At 44.1% G+C, this 15,236-nt stretch overlaps 1 long non-coding RNA gene across 1 annotated transcript; it reads left to right on the top strand.

Annotated features, from left to right (window-relative positions):
* Positions 1–678: 678 nt before the first annotated feature.
* On the top strand, positions 679–13,816 carry LOC123335280. The gene is made up of 3 exons (XR_006553661.2): positions 679–793; positions 12,328–12,432; positions 12,842–13,816. It is a non-coding gene; the product is annotated as an uncharacterized LOC123335280 (long non-coding RNA).
* The last annotated feature ends 1,420 nt before the right edge of the window (positions 13,817–15,236 follow it).

Below are 15,236 nucleotides of genomic sequence, written 5' to 3' on the forward strand. Positions count from 1 at the left end.
ACTTTGAATCCTCTAAGTGGGTAATTCCTCTAACTGGATAATTCTTCTAAGCGGGTAATTTCTTTAAGCAGGACCCTTCACAGCCCTGTAAAACCGAAGACCATCTAGGAACTCTTGAACTGTTTCAAATTGTTTTCAAATGGGCCTGAATGCTGTTGAGAAATGCATAATTTACGACCTTAACACTTGATTAGGTGGTAAACGACTGTCAGGAGAGATGTCCTTGGTAATCCAGTTATCATCCAGACTCTAATTATCACTTCACGGGGGAAGGAAGGCTGGGTAATTGAGAACCAAAACTCTTAAAGGGCTTGAAGTGGCCATTTTCTTATGCGGTTAAACAAATTATTTCTCTACCTAGAAGGTGTTTAATTGGTGCCAATTGAGGAGAAGGAGGAAACGGTGCTGTGTCTTCCAGGAGTGAGAGTCAGGAGGCTTCGGCCAAGGAAGAGCAAAGTTGCATTGACTTCTGAGAGATCTCTCCCACCTAAAAAAATTCACTTTATTTAAAATATGTATTAAGCAAGGGAGAGAAGAGGAAGTGGGAGCCAGCCAAGAGAGGCCAGAACGTAATTAACAGCTGCCGGATGTCCCACTCCCCTGTCGGTCATCACTAAGGATTGTTCTCAGATGAGCACCCATCTCACCTGGTAGTAGTTCCCACTGATCACTATAAATTATTTAAGCCACAAATGCTGGGCCATCCATTAAACCAAGAATGGGGAAAATTGGCCAAAATTTGCCTCTGGGAAGGGTCCTACTCTTCTGAATTTGGTGGAAATAAGAGTGAGAGGTAAGAGGTAAAGAGATTCCCTTCTGTATCTTTTTCTCTGATCATCCTTCTTCATCCTCCCCATCCTCAATCTTCTACGAAGCACTTCTATGTGCAGAAGCGTCCACACTAAGTGCTGTGGATACAAAAACGGGAATGTCAGGCATGACCCTCATCTTCAGCAGTGTCCACTCTAGAAGGACACTGGTGGATAGTGTTGGGGTTTAAAAGAGGCTGGGGATCAACCCGTCTTCTTTCAAATGTGGGATGAAGTGGTGGATACATTCTGGAGGGTGGGAGGTCAGTGTGCTTCGATTACTTACAATGCTGAGTGGAGAAAATGTGGGTTAGATCTGTGGCCAAGCGTGTTTGCCTATTGTGGACAAATGGTGTTGCCTGCCATATCAGCAAACAAAGGATGTTGGGGCCATCAAGCCATCAGCCGCTGCAACCACACACACCCAACAAACTGTGCACCCTGAGGGGATTCAGGACGGAGCGAAACAGGATACTGGCTCTAAGAGTTGAGGTGTTTATCAGAGTGATTTCAATGATAGCAAGACTCTTGCATCTTCCCCTACAGAAAATGTGAAAGTGAAAGTCACTCAGTCGTGTCCGACTCTTTGTGACCCCATCGACTATGCAGTCCATGGAATTCTCCAGGCCAGAATACTGGAGTGGGTAGCCTTTCCCTCCTCCAGGGAATCTTCCCAACCCAGGGATCGAACCCAGGTCTCCCACATTGCAGGCGGATTCTTTACCAGCTGAGCCACACAGGGGCTATATTCATTGAGATTTTTTTTCCCCCTTTAATGGACAGTAATCTTTTAATATTCCAACTACCTCATCTTTGTTGCAAAAACTGGCTCCTCCTTTACCTCTTTGGAGCAGTTGCTCAGAGCTATCTGAAAGGCTGTGTCATGGGCTTAGGTCCTCAGGAAGTCCACCGAATAAAGAATAATTCTCAACTTTTAGGTCGTGCTTTTTGTTTTCAGTTGAGACCACTCACCAGTAAAATCAGTTCTTACCTCTGGTCACTGGCACAGCTGGTCGACTGCCAGCATCCCCCACAATGAGGATGTTAGTGGGGCAATCTCCATGGCAGAGAGCAGAGCGGAACGCACGTGGCTTTTGGACCGGCTAGCTCCAAAAGAGTCTCTGCCTAATTCTCTGATCAGATCATCACTGCTGCCATCAGAGAGTAAGCTGGAAGTTGAGCCCAGAGTCACTGTGACTCATGTCTTTCTACTTGGAAAAACGAGGTCTTGTAATAGAGAGGGCTTGAAGGGATGTTAAGTGGAGACTAACCTGTACCAGGTAAGTTACATGCTTAATTCACTGCTTTCACAGGTTTGAGGTTAGAAGTGCAATTCTGTGCAATGTTCTGAAAACTAAAATTGGCCACATCCTGAAAAATTCAGAAGGCTAAAAATGTGCAGAACCACCATGATCCAGAACGACTATCTTATTATGGCGAGGATGCAGATAATGTGTCATCTGTCCCTGATGGGTAGGTGTCAGTCTGGCACAGAGAAGGTCTGGTGAGCAGAAAATGAGGGCTGAATGTAAGCTGATATCTCCCACGTTCTTCTGAACTTACTTTTTCTCGATAGCATCTTTTTCACACGGATACAAATGCAATACATATTCATCAAAGAATATTCAGAAAATACACAGAAATAAAAAGAAAATAAAAGTCAACTTCATTCCACCATTGAAAGACATCATTGCTACTATTCAGGTTTTTTTTTTTTTTTTAATTCTATGTATAAGGTGATGGATATTAACTAAACAGATTGTGGTAGCCACTGTGTAATATACACATACACTGAGTCATTATGTTGTATACCTTAAATGTATACAATACCATATGTCAATTATATCTCAGTAAAACTGGAAAAAACAAAATTCTGACCAACATAGACAGTTTATTAAAAAGACATAACTTTGTCAACAAAGGTCTGTGTAGTCAAATCTATGGTTTTTTCAGTAGTCATGTATGGGTGTGAGAGTTGGACCGTAGCGAAAGCTGAGCGCCGAAAAATTGATGCTTTAGAACTGTGGTGTTGGAGAAGACTCTTGAGAAGCCCTTGGACTGCAAGGAGATTCAACCAGTCAATCCTAAAGGAAATCAGTCCTGAATATTCATTGGAAGGACTGATGTTGAAGCTTAAACTCCAATACTTTGGCCATCTGATGTAAAGAACTGACTCATTTGACCCTGATGCTGGGAAAGATCGAAGGTGGGAAGGAAAGGGGACGACAGAGGATGAGATGGTTTGATGGCATCACCGACTCAATGGACATGAGTTTGAGTAAGCTCTGGGAGTTGGTGATGGACAGGGAGGCCTGGTGTGCTGCGGTTCATGGGGTCACAAAGAGTCAGACATGACTGAATGACTGAACTGAACTGAACTGGCTGAGAGTTATTAAGAGAGTTTGAACGTCTTAAAGCAGTGCTGTGCTGTTAAATGCTTAATAACCCGCTTGCAAAGGGGAAGAAAGCCTTGATCTGTAGTATTTGCTCATTTTTGGGGTATAAATACTTCCAAGCTAGTTGATTTCAAGCTACCAGTGGTTTAAACCCTCCATTAAAATTATTCTGAAAAAGTAACAATTGATTCTTGTGAGCCAACACACTACTGCGAGGTTTTAAATATATATTTTACTGTTTCTCTCCAGAGAGTTTATACCCAGGAACGTTCCTACTAGGAGTGTGAGAGAAGGCCTGTTTAGATCCAGGTGGGCCAGAAGCTGAGGTGGAAAGTAAGGAAACTCAGAGGGGTCTCGTGCCACCTCTGATGACATGTAGGAAAAATAATTTTTTTCCCTAAACAATGATTCCACATATATAAACATTGTAAAAGGGGAAAAACTAAACTCTGAATTTGTTTCAGATTTTTATTTAAAACCAAGTCCAAATATTTGCTAACCAAAATAGTCTCTCTTTTATTTCTCTATCTCTCATATTGATGCAAGGCTATTAAATATGGCATTTCATCATGTTGTATATGCAGAGAAATATGGCATCATAGAATAAAAAGAAACCTTGTAATGTTGCTGGAGCATGGTAATTCTCAAAGAGCTGGAGTCCTGGCCCAGACAACAGCTAGCTCTATGAACTTAAGTGGAGCCCCTGCATTCTCTGTTGGTCCTCTGTATGAGAATCAGAGAGAGCTGTAAAATGCAGACGTAGTTCTGCCACCCCTCCATGCAAAACATTCTTTGACTGAGTTCCCTTTATTAGCATCAGGATAAAGTATTTTATCCTGATAAAATAGGATTTACAATGTTACCTGGTATAGCAGACAAACTTTAAGGTAACCTTCCTTGAATTAGTCCATGACTTGCTGTTACCCAGTAGACTGTGGCAAAGATGATGGAATGCCACTCCAGCGTTTGCATGGGTGTGCTCAGTCGCTTCAGTCGTGTTCAACTCTGTGTGACCCTATGGACTTCAGCCCGCCAGGTTCCTCTGTCCAAGGGATTCTCCATGCAAGAATACTCGAGTGGGTTGCCGTGCCCTCCTCCAGGGAATCTTCCTGACCCAGGGATTGAACCCGCATCTCTTACGTCTCCTGCACTGGCGGGCGGGTCCTTCACCACTGGTGCCCCTTGGGAAGTCTACTCCAGTGTTTACATCATGCTGCTTAAGATTCCATCTCTTTAGAGTCGTTCTTGTTTTCCTGCTGGCCTTGAAGGAATAAGCAGCCATGTTTTGCATGTCAGTAGAAAGATTCACATGCCAGGAAAATGCAGGGAACCTGTAGGTACTGACAGCCTCAGTCCGATAACCCCAAGGAACTGAATTCTGCCAACACCCTGAATGAGCTTGGGAGCAGAACCTTCCCCAGTCAAGTCTTCAGATGAGAGTACAGCCTGGCCAACACCTGGGTTACAGCCTGATGAGACCCTGAAGCAGAGAACCAGCTCAGCAGGCTTCGCCGCCTGACCCACAGAAGTGTAAGCTGATAAGCGTGTGTTATTTTAAGATGCTAAGTTTATGGTGCTTCGTTGCACAACGATATGAAACAGTCTGTGGTCTTCCATGACCTCTTGACCACCAGCCTCCTCTAGTCCAAGGCTAGTGCTTTCCTCCTGCCGCTTCAGATCCGTTCTTCATGCTGTCTCTTCTTTCTCTGGGCTCAGGGACGCTGACATCTAGGGCTGCAACTCCCGAGCTTTCTTGCCCTCTGGGTTTTGACTGGCTCTGAAATGAGGCTGGGATGCAGGAGAAGGTGGGAGAGGGTGAATCGAGGCTTACTCCCTGCCAGGTGGTAGGCTGCAGATAGCCACGTTTCTCTATGAAGACCTCAGGCCTTGTTAAGAGGTTTTCCCCCTCTGGTTCCAGTGCTGTCTGATTTCTTCCTTTCTTTCTTTCCTTCCTGGGAGCACTGCATGGAATGTGGGATCTTAGTCCCCTGTGGACCAGGGACTGAATTCTTGGCCTCTGCTCTGGAAGTGTGGAGTCTTAACCTCTAGACCGCCAGGGAAGTCCTCTGCCTGGTTCCTTTACTGCTCCATTCCTGTGCCCCTGAGTGATGGGGCTGGTGCAAGCTCCTTCCTGTGGCTGCTGCTGCTAAGTCACTTCAGTCATGTCCGAACCTTCGTTTTCAGCATCCTTTCCCTTGTTCACTTCCCTCAGCCCCACCTAAACTTTTGTTAGAGGGCACTTCATTAGACTCCCCTAACTGACCCTGTTTAACTATATCACTACTTCTGTTGGGACCCTGATCAATACAAAGCATTATTTCAGCTCCCTGCCCTGCTCTTTTATACACAGGGCTTCCCCCATACACTAGAGGATGGTTTCCCCAGCCCCTGGTCCCCATCTTTACCTAGCTCAGTTATTATGCAAAATGTGGTCCCCAGAAGGGTAGCATCAGCCTCAATCTGGGGAGCACTAGAAATTCATGTTCTCAGGCCCTATCCCAGATGTACTGAGTCAGAAATGCTGAGACGGGGCCCAGTGATCTGTATGTTAACAAGCCCTCCAGGTGATTCTGAGGCATGCTGAGGTTTGGGAACCACTGGACTAGTTTGCTCTGTTATCTTCTACTTTAAGTTGCAAATTAGACTCTTAAACTTTATTTGTTCCCTATGTTACATTTTCCACAGCACTGTCTCTCTTTTTTTTTTTTTTTTTTTTTTTTGGCCACACTGTGTGGCAGGTGGGATTAGCATGTGGGATCTTTGTTCCCCAATCAGGGTTTGAACTTGCATCTTCTGCATTCGGAGTGAGGAGTCTTAACCTGGATCGACCGGGGAAGTCCTAGCAGTACCCGTTTCTGTATTTGTAGCATATCTATCACTTATACATGTTCAAAGGTGGTCTCTCCCAGCGTCTTACAAGCCCAACATCTATGCTTTGTTCATGTTGGAATTATTCTTGTCATATCCGGTGCCCAACCTTTAATGAATGTGCAATAATTATTTCTTAAAAAATTCATTCCTTGAACCATTTGTGCCTCAGTGTACTCATTTACAGAAAGAAGATTGACTGACTCATTCAATCAACAATCAACATTGCTCAAGTGACTTATTTAAGTCACAGAGTTTGGCTCTGGGCAGAAGTTTTCAAACTTCTGGTTTGGAAAGATCTAGATTGTATGGGTTAATTCATATTCTTCTCAACAATTTCTATCTAAGCTCATAAGGTTGCAGATTTGGAAAAATATATTCTATAACATATTAACATGCTTTTTAAACAGCTTAGCTCATAGTTCAGATAAACTGCTTTCCAATTCCTATCTAAATAATCTGACCAAAGAACTTGTGTTCTATACTTCAGCTCAAACCCCTCTGTCAGCTTTATATTAACCTAATATTATTTTGATAGATTGAGGATCCATCCACTCAAAATTTATTACACCTTGAAATAACTGTTTACTCTTTATCAGGACACGTGTTTTGAACTCTGAATTGTAGTACAGTGAGTCTCATACATGTGCACCCTTAAGTTGCGAATTTTCAGAAATGCAAACGTGCTACCACCCCGATGTCACTGGATCGTTTTTCGAGAGGGTAGACAGAACTGAATCCAGCTGGGAACCAGGCTCTGTGGCATCAGCGTCAGGGGTGAGTGACACTGAAGCTTGGCCTTTGTCTCCTATTGCTGGCGATCCTTCAGCTCTACCGACTCCCACCTCCTCTCCCATCAGTAACTCTTCTGCCCGTTCACCGGACGCCAGGGTCTGTGTGCCAGCTGTTATACTGCAGTCCTGTGCTTTTCAAGGTACTGGGCTGTACAACTAAAAATGTTTTCTTTATTTTTGCGTTTGATTTTTATGTCTTATTTGTATAAAAAGTACTATGAACCTGTTAAAGTACAGAACTGTAGAGTCGACTGTGTTCATTGCACACGTAGGCTAACTTTGTTGGACTTACCCATGAGCTCTTGAAATGGAACTCTGTATAGGCTGTGGCAAGGACAGTTGCTTAGAACTATTTTTTTTTAAAGCCACAAGCTGTAGCCTGATCTTATGTTTTTAATGACAGTGGGGTCATAGTCTAAGATGAATTTTCTAGACTCGAAGTGGTCTTGTCCCTGAAGGAGCTTCTTGAACTTATGACAAAGAGGAGGAGATGGGAGCCATCGGAGGTTTGAACAGAGGTATGACAGGAACAAACTTACATTTTAAAAGGATCACCCTGGCTACTCCATGGTGTAGCAGAACAAGAGCAGAGGCAAAGAGATGTGTTATGAGGTGGTTGGCTGGGATGACTGGACATCATTGCAAACAGAGGCATGTTCAGCGTCTGGGTATATTGTGAAGGCAGAGCTCTTCAGCTTTGCTGACAGATGTGATCTGGGTGAGAGAGATAGAAGTCAAGATTTCTGGCCTGTGTAACTGTTAGGATGGGGCTGCTATTTAGTGAGATGGGAAAAACTACCAGAGATGCAGGCTCTGTGCAGGAAGATCAAGAGTACAGAAGGCATCTACTGTAAATTATCAAGTTACAATTAAATAAACAGCACTGGGTTTAATAAATATCTTGGGAGTTTTATACACACTGTCTCAAATGTTGGCTTCAATATGACTGTGGATGGAGACAAAGAACATCCCATGATTTTATTCCCCATCAGTCTGTGCTAACTAAGGTAGACGTGCTTCAAGAAAGGAGGAGATCATGGCCCCGTGTAGATTCGATGTGGAGCTGGTCCTTGGGTCAGATCTCTTCCTTGTCCTTCTCCTGCTCTGCTCTGCACCACAGAGGGACTGATCATTGCTGGCTGTGTTTCCTGGAGTCTGTGGACAGGGGGGTTTGGCTGTGTTGGTTCCAGGAGGTCATCACCAGAGGTGAGTGAGTGGCAGGAGGAAGGAGCAGGGGCATTTCTCCTCTTCTCTGTCTGACTCATGCAGCGTCTCTGCTGGAAGCTCAGCATCCTCCATGTACCTGCTCCACCTGAACAGGCCCTCAGGGCCTGATAACACTACCTTCCTGCTCTGGGCTCCCAGCCCAGGGGAGCCCCAGCTTCCTGGACCGGAGTCTCTGGGTTGCCATCCTGTCCCTATTTGGCTTCTCCGTTTAATGTCTAGACAGTGAAGTTGCTAAATTGTGTCTGACTCTTTGCGACCCCATGAACTGTAGCCCACCAGGCTCCTCTGTCCGTGGGATTTTCCAGGCAAGAATACTGGAGTGGGTTGCTGTTTCCTTCTCCAGGAGATCTTCCTGACCCAGGGATCGAACCTGGGTTTCCTGCATTGCAGGCAGATGCTTTACCCTCTGAGCCACCAGGGAAGCCCAATGTCTAGAGGGGTTTCTATTTTCCTGGATGATTCCCTCAGACTAAAATTCCCATAGTGAAAAATGGGAACTTAGGGTACTTGGTACATCACTTATTTCAAGGGTATTTAAGTGTTTGACTTGTGTTTATCTTCTCTGCTTGGTTTGTCCATGACCTGATTATCCTTCTGGGTGAGATGAGCTGTGGGTTACCATTGATTTGACCCTCATGGATTTTCATTCAGTACTCAGGACTAAAGTGTCGACAGCAATCTTAAAACAAAACCACCCTTCTGATGCCTGAATTTCTTCTCTGGTATCACAATCAAGCTTGGATACTCTTCAAGAGAAACTCATTAATTTTCAAGGTTTGCCATTTTATCTTTAGTTTTATTTGAAATTTAAATTTTTTGACTAGAACAACACCCCTCCCCCCGAAGTAAAACAAAACAAAACACGAACTCAAACTGGCTTAAAGAAAAAATAGAATTTATTCAGTTCAGTTCAGTGGCTCAGTCATGTACGACGCTTTGCGACCCCATAAACCACAGCACGCCAGGCCTCCCTGTCCATCACCATCTCCCGGAGTCCATACAAACCCATGTCTATTGAGTCGGTGATGCCATCCAACCATCTCATCCTCTGTCATCCCCTCCTCCTCCTGCCTTCAATCTTTGCCAGCATTAGGGTCTTTTCAAATGAGTCAGCTCTTCATATCAGGTGGCCAAAGTATTGGAGCTTCAGATTCAGCACCAGTCCTTCCAATGAACACCCAGGACTGATCTCCTTCAGGATGGACTGGTTGGATCTCCTTGCAGTCCAAGGGACTCTCAAGAGTATTCTCCAACACCACAGTTCAAAAGCATCAATTCTTCGGCACTCAGCTTTCTTCACAGTCCAACTCTCACATCCATGCATGACCAGTGGAAAAACCATAGCCTTGACTAGATGGACCTTTGTTGGCAAAGTAATGTCTCTGCTTTTGAATATGCTGTCTAGGTTGGTCATAACTTTCCTTCCAAGGAGTAAGTGTCTTTTAATTTCATGGCTGCAATCACCATCTGCAGTGATTTTGGAGCCCCCAAAGATAAAGTGAGCCAATGTTTCCACTGTTTCCCCATGTATTTGCCATGAAGTGATGGGACCAGATGCCATGATCTTCTCTTTCTGAATGTTGAGCTTTAAGCCAACTTTTTCACTCTCCTCTTTCACTTTCATCAAGAGGCTTTTGAGTTCCTCTTCACTTTCTGCCATAAGGGTGGTGTCATCTGCATATCTGAGGTTATTGATATTTCTCCCGGCAATGTTGATTCCAGCTTGTGCTTCTTCCAGCCCAGCGTTTCTCATGATGTACTCTGCATAGAAGTTAAATAAGCAGGGTGACAATATACAGCCTTGACGTACTCCTTTTCCTATTTGGAACCAGTCTGTTGTTCCATGTCCAGTTCTAACTGTTGCTTCCTGACCTGCATACAGATTTCTCAAGAGGCAGGTCAGGTGGTCTGGTATTCCCATTTCTTTAAGAATTTTCCACAGTTTATTGTGATCCACATGGTCAAAGACTTTGGCATAGTCAATAAAGCAGAAATAGATGTTTTTCTGGAACACTCTTGCTTTTTTGATGATCCAGCAGATGTTGGCAATTTTATCTCTGGTTCCTCTGCCTTTTCTAAAACCAGCTTGAACATCTGGAAGTTCACGGTTCATGTATTGCTGAAGCCTGGCTTGGAGAATTTTGAGCATTACTTTACTAGTGTGTGAGAATGAGTACAATTGTGCGGTAGTTTGACCATTCTTTGGCATTGCGTTTCTTTGGGATTGGAATGAAAACTGCCTTTCCAGTCCTGTGGCCACTGCTGAGTTTTCCAAATTTGTTGGCATATTGAGTGCAGCACTTTCACAGAATCATCTTTTCAAATTTGAAATAGTTCAGCTGGAACTCCATCACCTCCACTAGCTTTGTTCATAGTGCTGCTTCCTATAGGCCCACTTCACTTCACACTCCAGGATGTCTGACTGTAGGTGAGTAATCACACCATCATGGTTATTTGGGTCATTAAGACCTTATTTGTACAGTTCTTCTCTGTATTTGTGCCACCTCTTCTTAATATCTTCTGCTTCTGTTAGGTCCATACTCTTTATGTCCTTTATTGAGGCCATTTTTGCATGAAATAAATAGAATTTATTGGTTCTTTTAATTGATTAATCAAGAGGGACTGTTTCAGATGAGGCTTTATTCTGGGCTCAAAGAATGTCCATGACCCAGTTTTGTTTTCGTTCCTCCCCCCTCCCTTTCTTAACACATCTTCTTTAAGATCATTTCCTCCTGAAACCAGGTCGGCTCCCCTTGTGGTCTGAAGTTGGTTCCTAGGAGGTCACAAAAGCTCAGACAAAGCCTAGACTCTCCCTGGCCCCGACTGGCTCATATGTTCCAGCACTCATTGGTCTGCTTTAGGTCACATTCCTATCCCTGATTGGCCTGCCTTTGGTCTTATGCTGTCAACCCTGAGCTAATTCCTGTGGCTGGGTAAATGGAATGTGGTTTTTTAAAGATTATTATGTATTTTTCATGTATTTTTGGCTGTGCTGGACCTGCTGCAGTGTGCCATGTTCTTAGTTGCAGCAAGCAGGGTCTATGCTTCACTGCGGTGCTTGGGCTTCTCATTGCGGAGCTTCTCTCATTGCAGAGCACAGGATCTAGCCTCTCAGGCTTCAGTAGTTGTGGCTCCCAGGCTTAGTTGATTCTTGGCATGCGGAATCTCCCCAGACTAGGGATCGAACTCATGTCCCCTGCATTGGCAGACAGATTGCTGTCCATTGGTCCACCAGGAAATTCCAGCGGGATGCACTGATAGGCCTAGGAAAGTACTCAGTAAGTGGAATAGACTGGTTAGCTTAAGCAAATACATAACTGAATGGAACTGGGAGTGGGGTCAATCCCACCCAAACTACAGATCTCAAAAATTCAGGATGAAGTTAATTAGGAAAAGGGAGGAAATGGGTTCTAGAAATGCTTGGGGAAAAAAATCTCGCCTCTAGAAGGCAAGGACAAAGAGTCATTTGAGTGTCTGCTGTTGTTTCACCTCTATAGGTAGAGGATTCTTGAAGGTTTACATTGGACAAATTCAGGTCGCCAAGGTGCATTAACAAATCTTAGATGCCACAAGTCTAAAATCTGGTAAATAAATCAAAAAATTCTCTATTCTATGAGGAGGTAAACTCTGAATTTCCAAAGTTCCTTGAGCAGGGATAAAACTATTCTTTATTTAATTATAAATCCATAAACAATGGATGTACAGGCATATGTATGTGGAAGGAGATGACAAAACACAAAGAAACAAAAGAAAGGATGATTTTTAAAATCTCGGCTTTTGACACAGTACAAAACCGTGAGAAAATGAGCTCTGGCCTGAAACAATGCATAATTAGAATGGAAACGCTCACAGCCAACCTGGAGGGAAGGACCGTCAATACCAAAACAACGCATTGAACCCCCATGAGAAGTGCAGCCAAAATTTCATTGGATGATTCCATCGTTTCATTTTTCAAAATGGTAACTGCGGCAACTGAGGTGCGCTTTAAAGATCTACACCTCCATGGACGCCGCTTTAAAGATCTACACCTCCATGGACGCCGCTTTAAAGATCTACACCTCCATGGACGCCGCTTTAAAGATCTACACCTCCATGGACGCAGCGACGTGCGACAGGTTATTCCTTAATTCGTTATTCTTTTTCATGTAGGGCCAGCCAGTAGTTACATTGAACAAAGCTTCCCTCCCCCCTGGCCCCTCTCCTGATTTCTTTTCTTTTCTTCTGGTTTGGCAGGTGCCTAGATTCTTATCTCTGCACAGGACAATAAAACAGCAGATGATCTGGTAACAGTGACAAGAACAAAATCCCACCTACAACTTAAAAAACATGAAGTGAATGGTGAGTCACTTAATCCTCTACTTACCATTAAGTCATATCTAATAATTTATAAAATAAGAGAGTACGTAAATTTTAGTGAACATGGTTCAATGCTATAATAGAGAGAGGAGCTTAATGGGATTCTCTTTTTATTTTTTGTGAGGTAGGGAGGTCATGTATTTTTTTGTCTTTTTTTGTCAAAATGAACTCTAACTCTTCAAGCCTCAGACCACTAGGTGTTTGAAGGAGCTATTGTTCTAACAGAACTTACCTGTTGAGGTTGTTTTTCTGTTGATCACTCACACTACATAATTCTGAGATGGCTTCTTTTTAAAAATTTTTAAAAATTATGGTTGATTTATAATGTTGTCAGCTTCAGATATACAGCAAAGTGATTCAGTTATACACATGTATATATCTTCTCTTTCAGATTCTTTCCCATTATGTGCATAATGAGGTATTAAATACAGTTCCCTGTGCTATAAGGTAGGAACTCGGATGGCTTTTTTCTGACACTGACTTGAAAAGCATCCCTGAAGCAACCAGACAGAGCTGTTGTGAGATTCAGGTTCCGCTGGAAGTCCAGCACGATGACTGGGGAAGTTTCAGCTAGCTGTGGTGGTGGAATGGCCCTCCCTCAAAACTAAGTGGTTAAAAAGAACTGTTGACTATTACTGACAAGACAATGCATCCGCCGGATGGACCCACTGATCTGGGCTGAGCTCTGCCCACCTCCGCCGGGTTTACTGGCATCCCTTTGGTCAGCCAGGGCCCCTTTGGCCATGGCTGGGACACATCAGCTTCGCTCCACGTGTCCTTTGATCCTTCCCGCAGGTCAGTCTGGATTTATCCACATGGCAGCGGCAAGGTTCCAACAGAGTGGAAGCATGGAAGGTCTCTTAAGCTCCGGAGTCAACTGGATCGTTGTCACTTTGACCTCATTATACCGTCAAAAGCAAGCCCAGATTCCAGAGGAAGGGAAATAGACAATGCCTCCTGGTGGGAGGAGCTACCAACTCATCTTGGATGCAGGAGGGAAAGAATTGAAGCCAGATTTGCATCCATGTACCAAAGGGAACTTGAGTATTCTCAGCTCACATGGTAAACACCTTATTTTTAGGGGGGAGAGTAGGATAAAAATAAATGTTATGTGTGAAAGAAGTTCCCATACCCAATTTGGAGACAATCTGGTTTATTAAAATAGAAACATCTCCCCCCAATTTTCTTTTTTAGTTCTCTTATTTCTACCATTTGTTGACTATTCCACCCACTGTAGAGAGAAGCTTTCATATTTAATTTGTTTTTTGTTTTGTTTTGTTTTGATTATACTTGAATTATTTTTGGCTTTGTTTGTTAATATATTATTGTGGAATTTAGGTTTCTTAAAACACGAGCATATTTTCTATTCTTCTGAGTTTTATTTTTAGGTATCTTAAAATGAATTGCTATCCATAGTGGAATACTTGAAATCATTGTGTGAAAAGGTGTGATTCAGTTTTCACTTCTTCAAGAAACATTGTTGAGTGAGTGCCTCTTGGGTACTTAAGAAGCTGGGCTAGTTGCTCAAGATACAGTAAAGAACAAGGCACACAAAATCCCTGCGCTCAGTGAAGTGTGAAGTTGACCAGGGTGGGGTCAGGGTGCAGATAGGAAGCCAGCAAACAAGCAAACAAAAGAGTCAGCAAACCATGACTGATGATACGAAGTGCTGAGAAGGATAAAGCTGGAGGCTGGGGAACTTGGTTTAATCAGAGACCTCCACCTCCACTTACAGGAGATTGGAGGAGGCACAAGTGAAGCAGAGGCTCTTTGGGGAAAGAAGACAGCAGTGCAGAGGGCCAGGGGCAGAGCAGCCCAGAGTGGGCAGGCCTGGATGAAGCCCCAAGACGCCTTCGTGGAGAGTGTCAGGGACAGAATCCAGTGTCCCAGGTGCCATCAGCTCTCTGCTTCTGTCCATTTGGAGTCATCAGTCTTTGGAGTGCTTTCCTTCCCAGGGGCAGCAGTTGCCTCTCTATCAGAGGGCTGCCTTCAGACCTCCAGAATTCACTTTTCCTGAAAGTCCCAAGAGCTACGAGTCCTGGGAGTGGACCTTCTCTGGGGCAGCCCTTTAGCAATATTGATGAGAGTGGGGGTATCAATTCCCCAGCTCCCTTGCCAATGGGGTACCTCCCAGACCTCCCCTGCAGAAATAAGGCAAAGTTGTGTTCTTGCCTGGAGAATCCCAGGGACGGGGGAGCCTGGTGGGCTGCTGTCTGTGGGGTCACGCAGAGTCGGACACGACTGAAGCGACTTAGCAGCCGCAGCAGTGCTAAGTGGGACTTTTCTCGATTTCTCACCCTTGCTGGATTTTCTTCTTTTTCTGTCCCACCTCCATCACTCTCCTACTGGCTTTTCCTGGAACATTTTCTAATAAGTGACACTCTCAGGGATTCTTGTCCTTGGAGGTGATTCCAAGGTATACCAACCCTGGGCAGCCAGTGGCATGGGAGCAAAATGAATGAAGAACGAAGTATGAGATAGGGTTCCAGAGACAGGTCAGGCGCTGTGTAGCAAGTACACAGTACTTGTATAAGCAAGTACTTGTACCCCTGTACAAGCAAGCAGGAAATTACATTACCTAACATACGTATGCAAAAGCATCACCCTGTGGGCAATGGCCGGAGAGAGAATTGGTTGGCTGAGGGAAAGAGTAAAACCTCAAACCAAATTCAAGGCCAGTAATCCTCCCTGTGCTGACATCTCTACCAATTTCTTTTTATCTTTTCATTTGGGATAAAACGATCTACCCTTTGGCTATGCCTCAAAGATGGTGTGAGGATGAAAAG

This window comes from Bubalus bubalis, chromosome 1 (assembly GCF_019923935.1).
Source record: "Bubalus bubalis isolate 160015118507 breed Murrah chromosome 1, NDDB_SH_1, whole genome shotgun sequence".
Classification (NCBI taxonomy): Eukaryota; Metazoa; Chordata; class Mammalia; order Artiodactyla; family Bovidae; genus Bubalus; species Bubalus bubalis.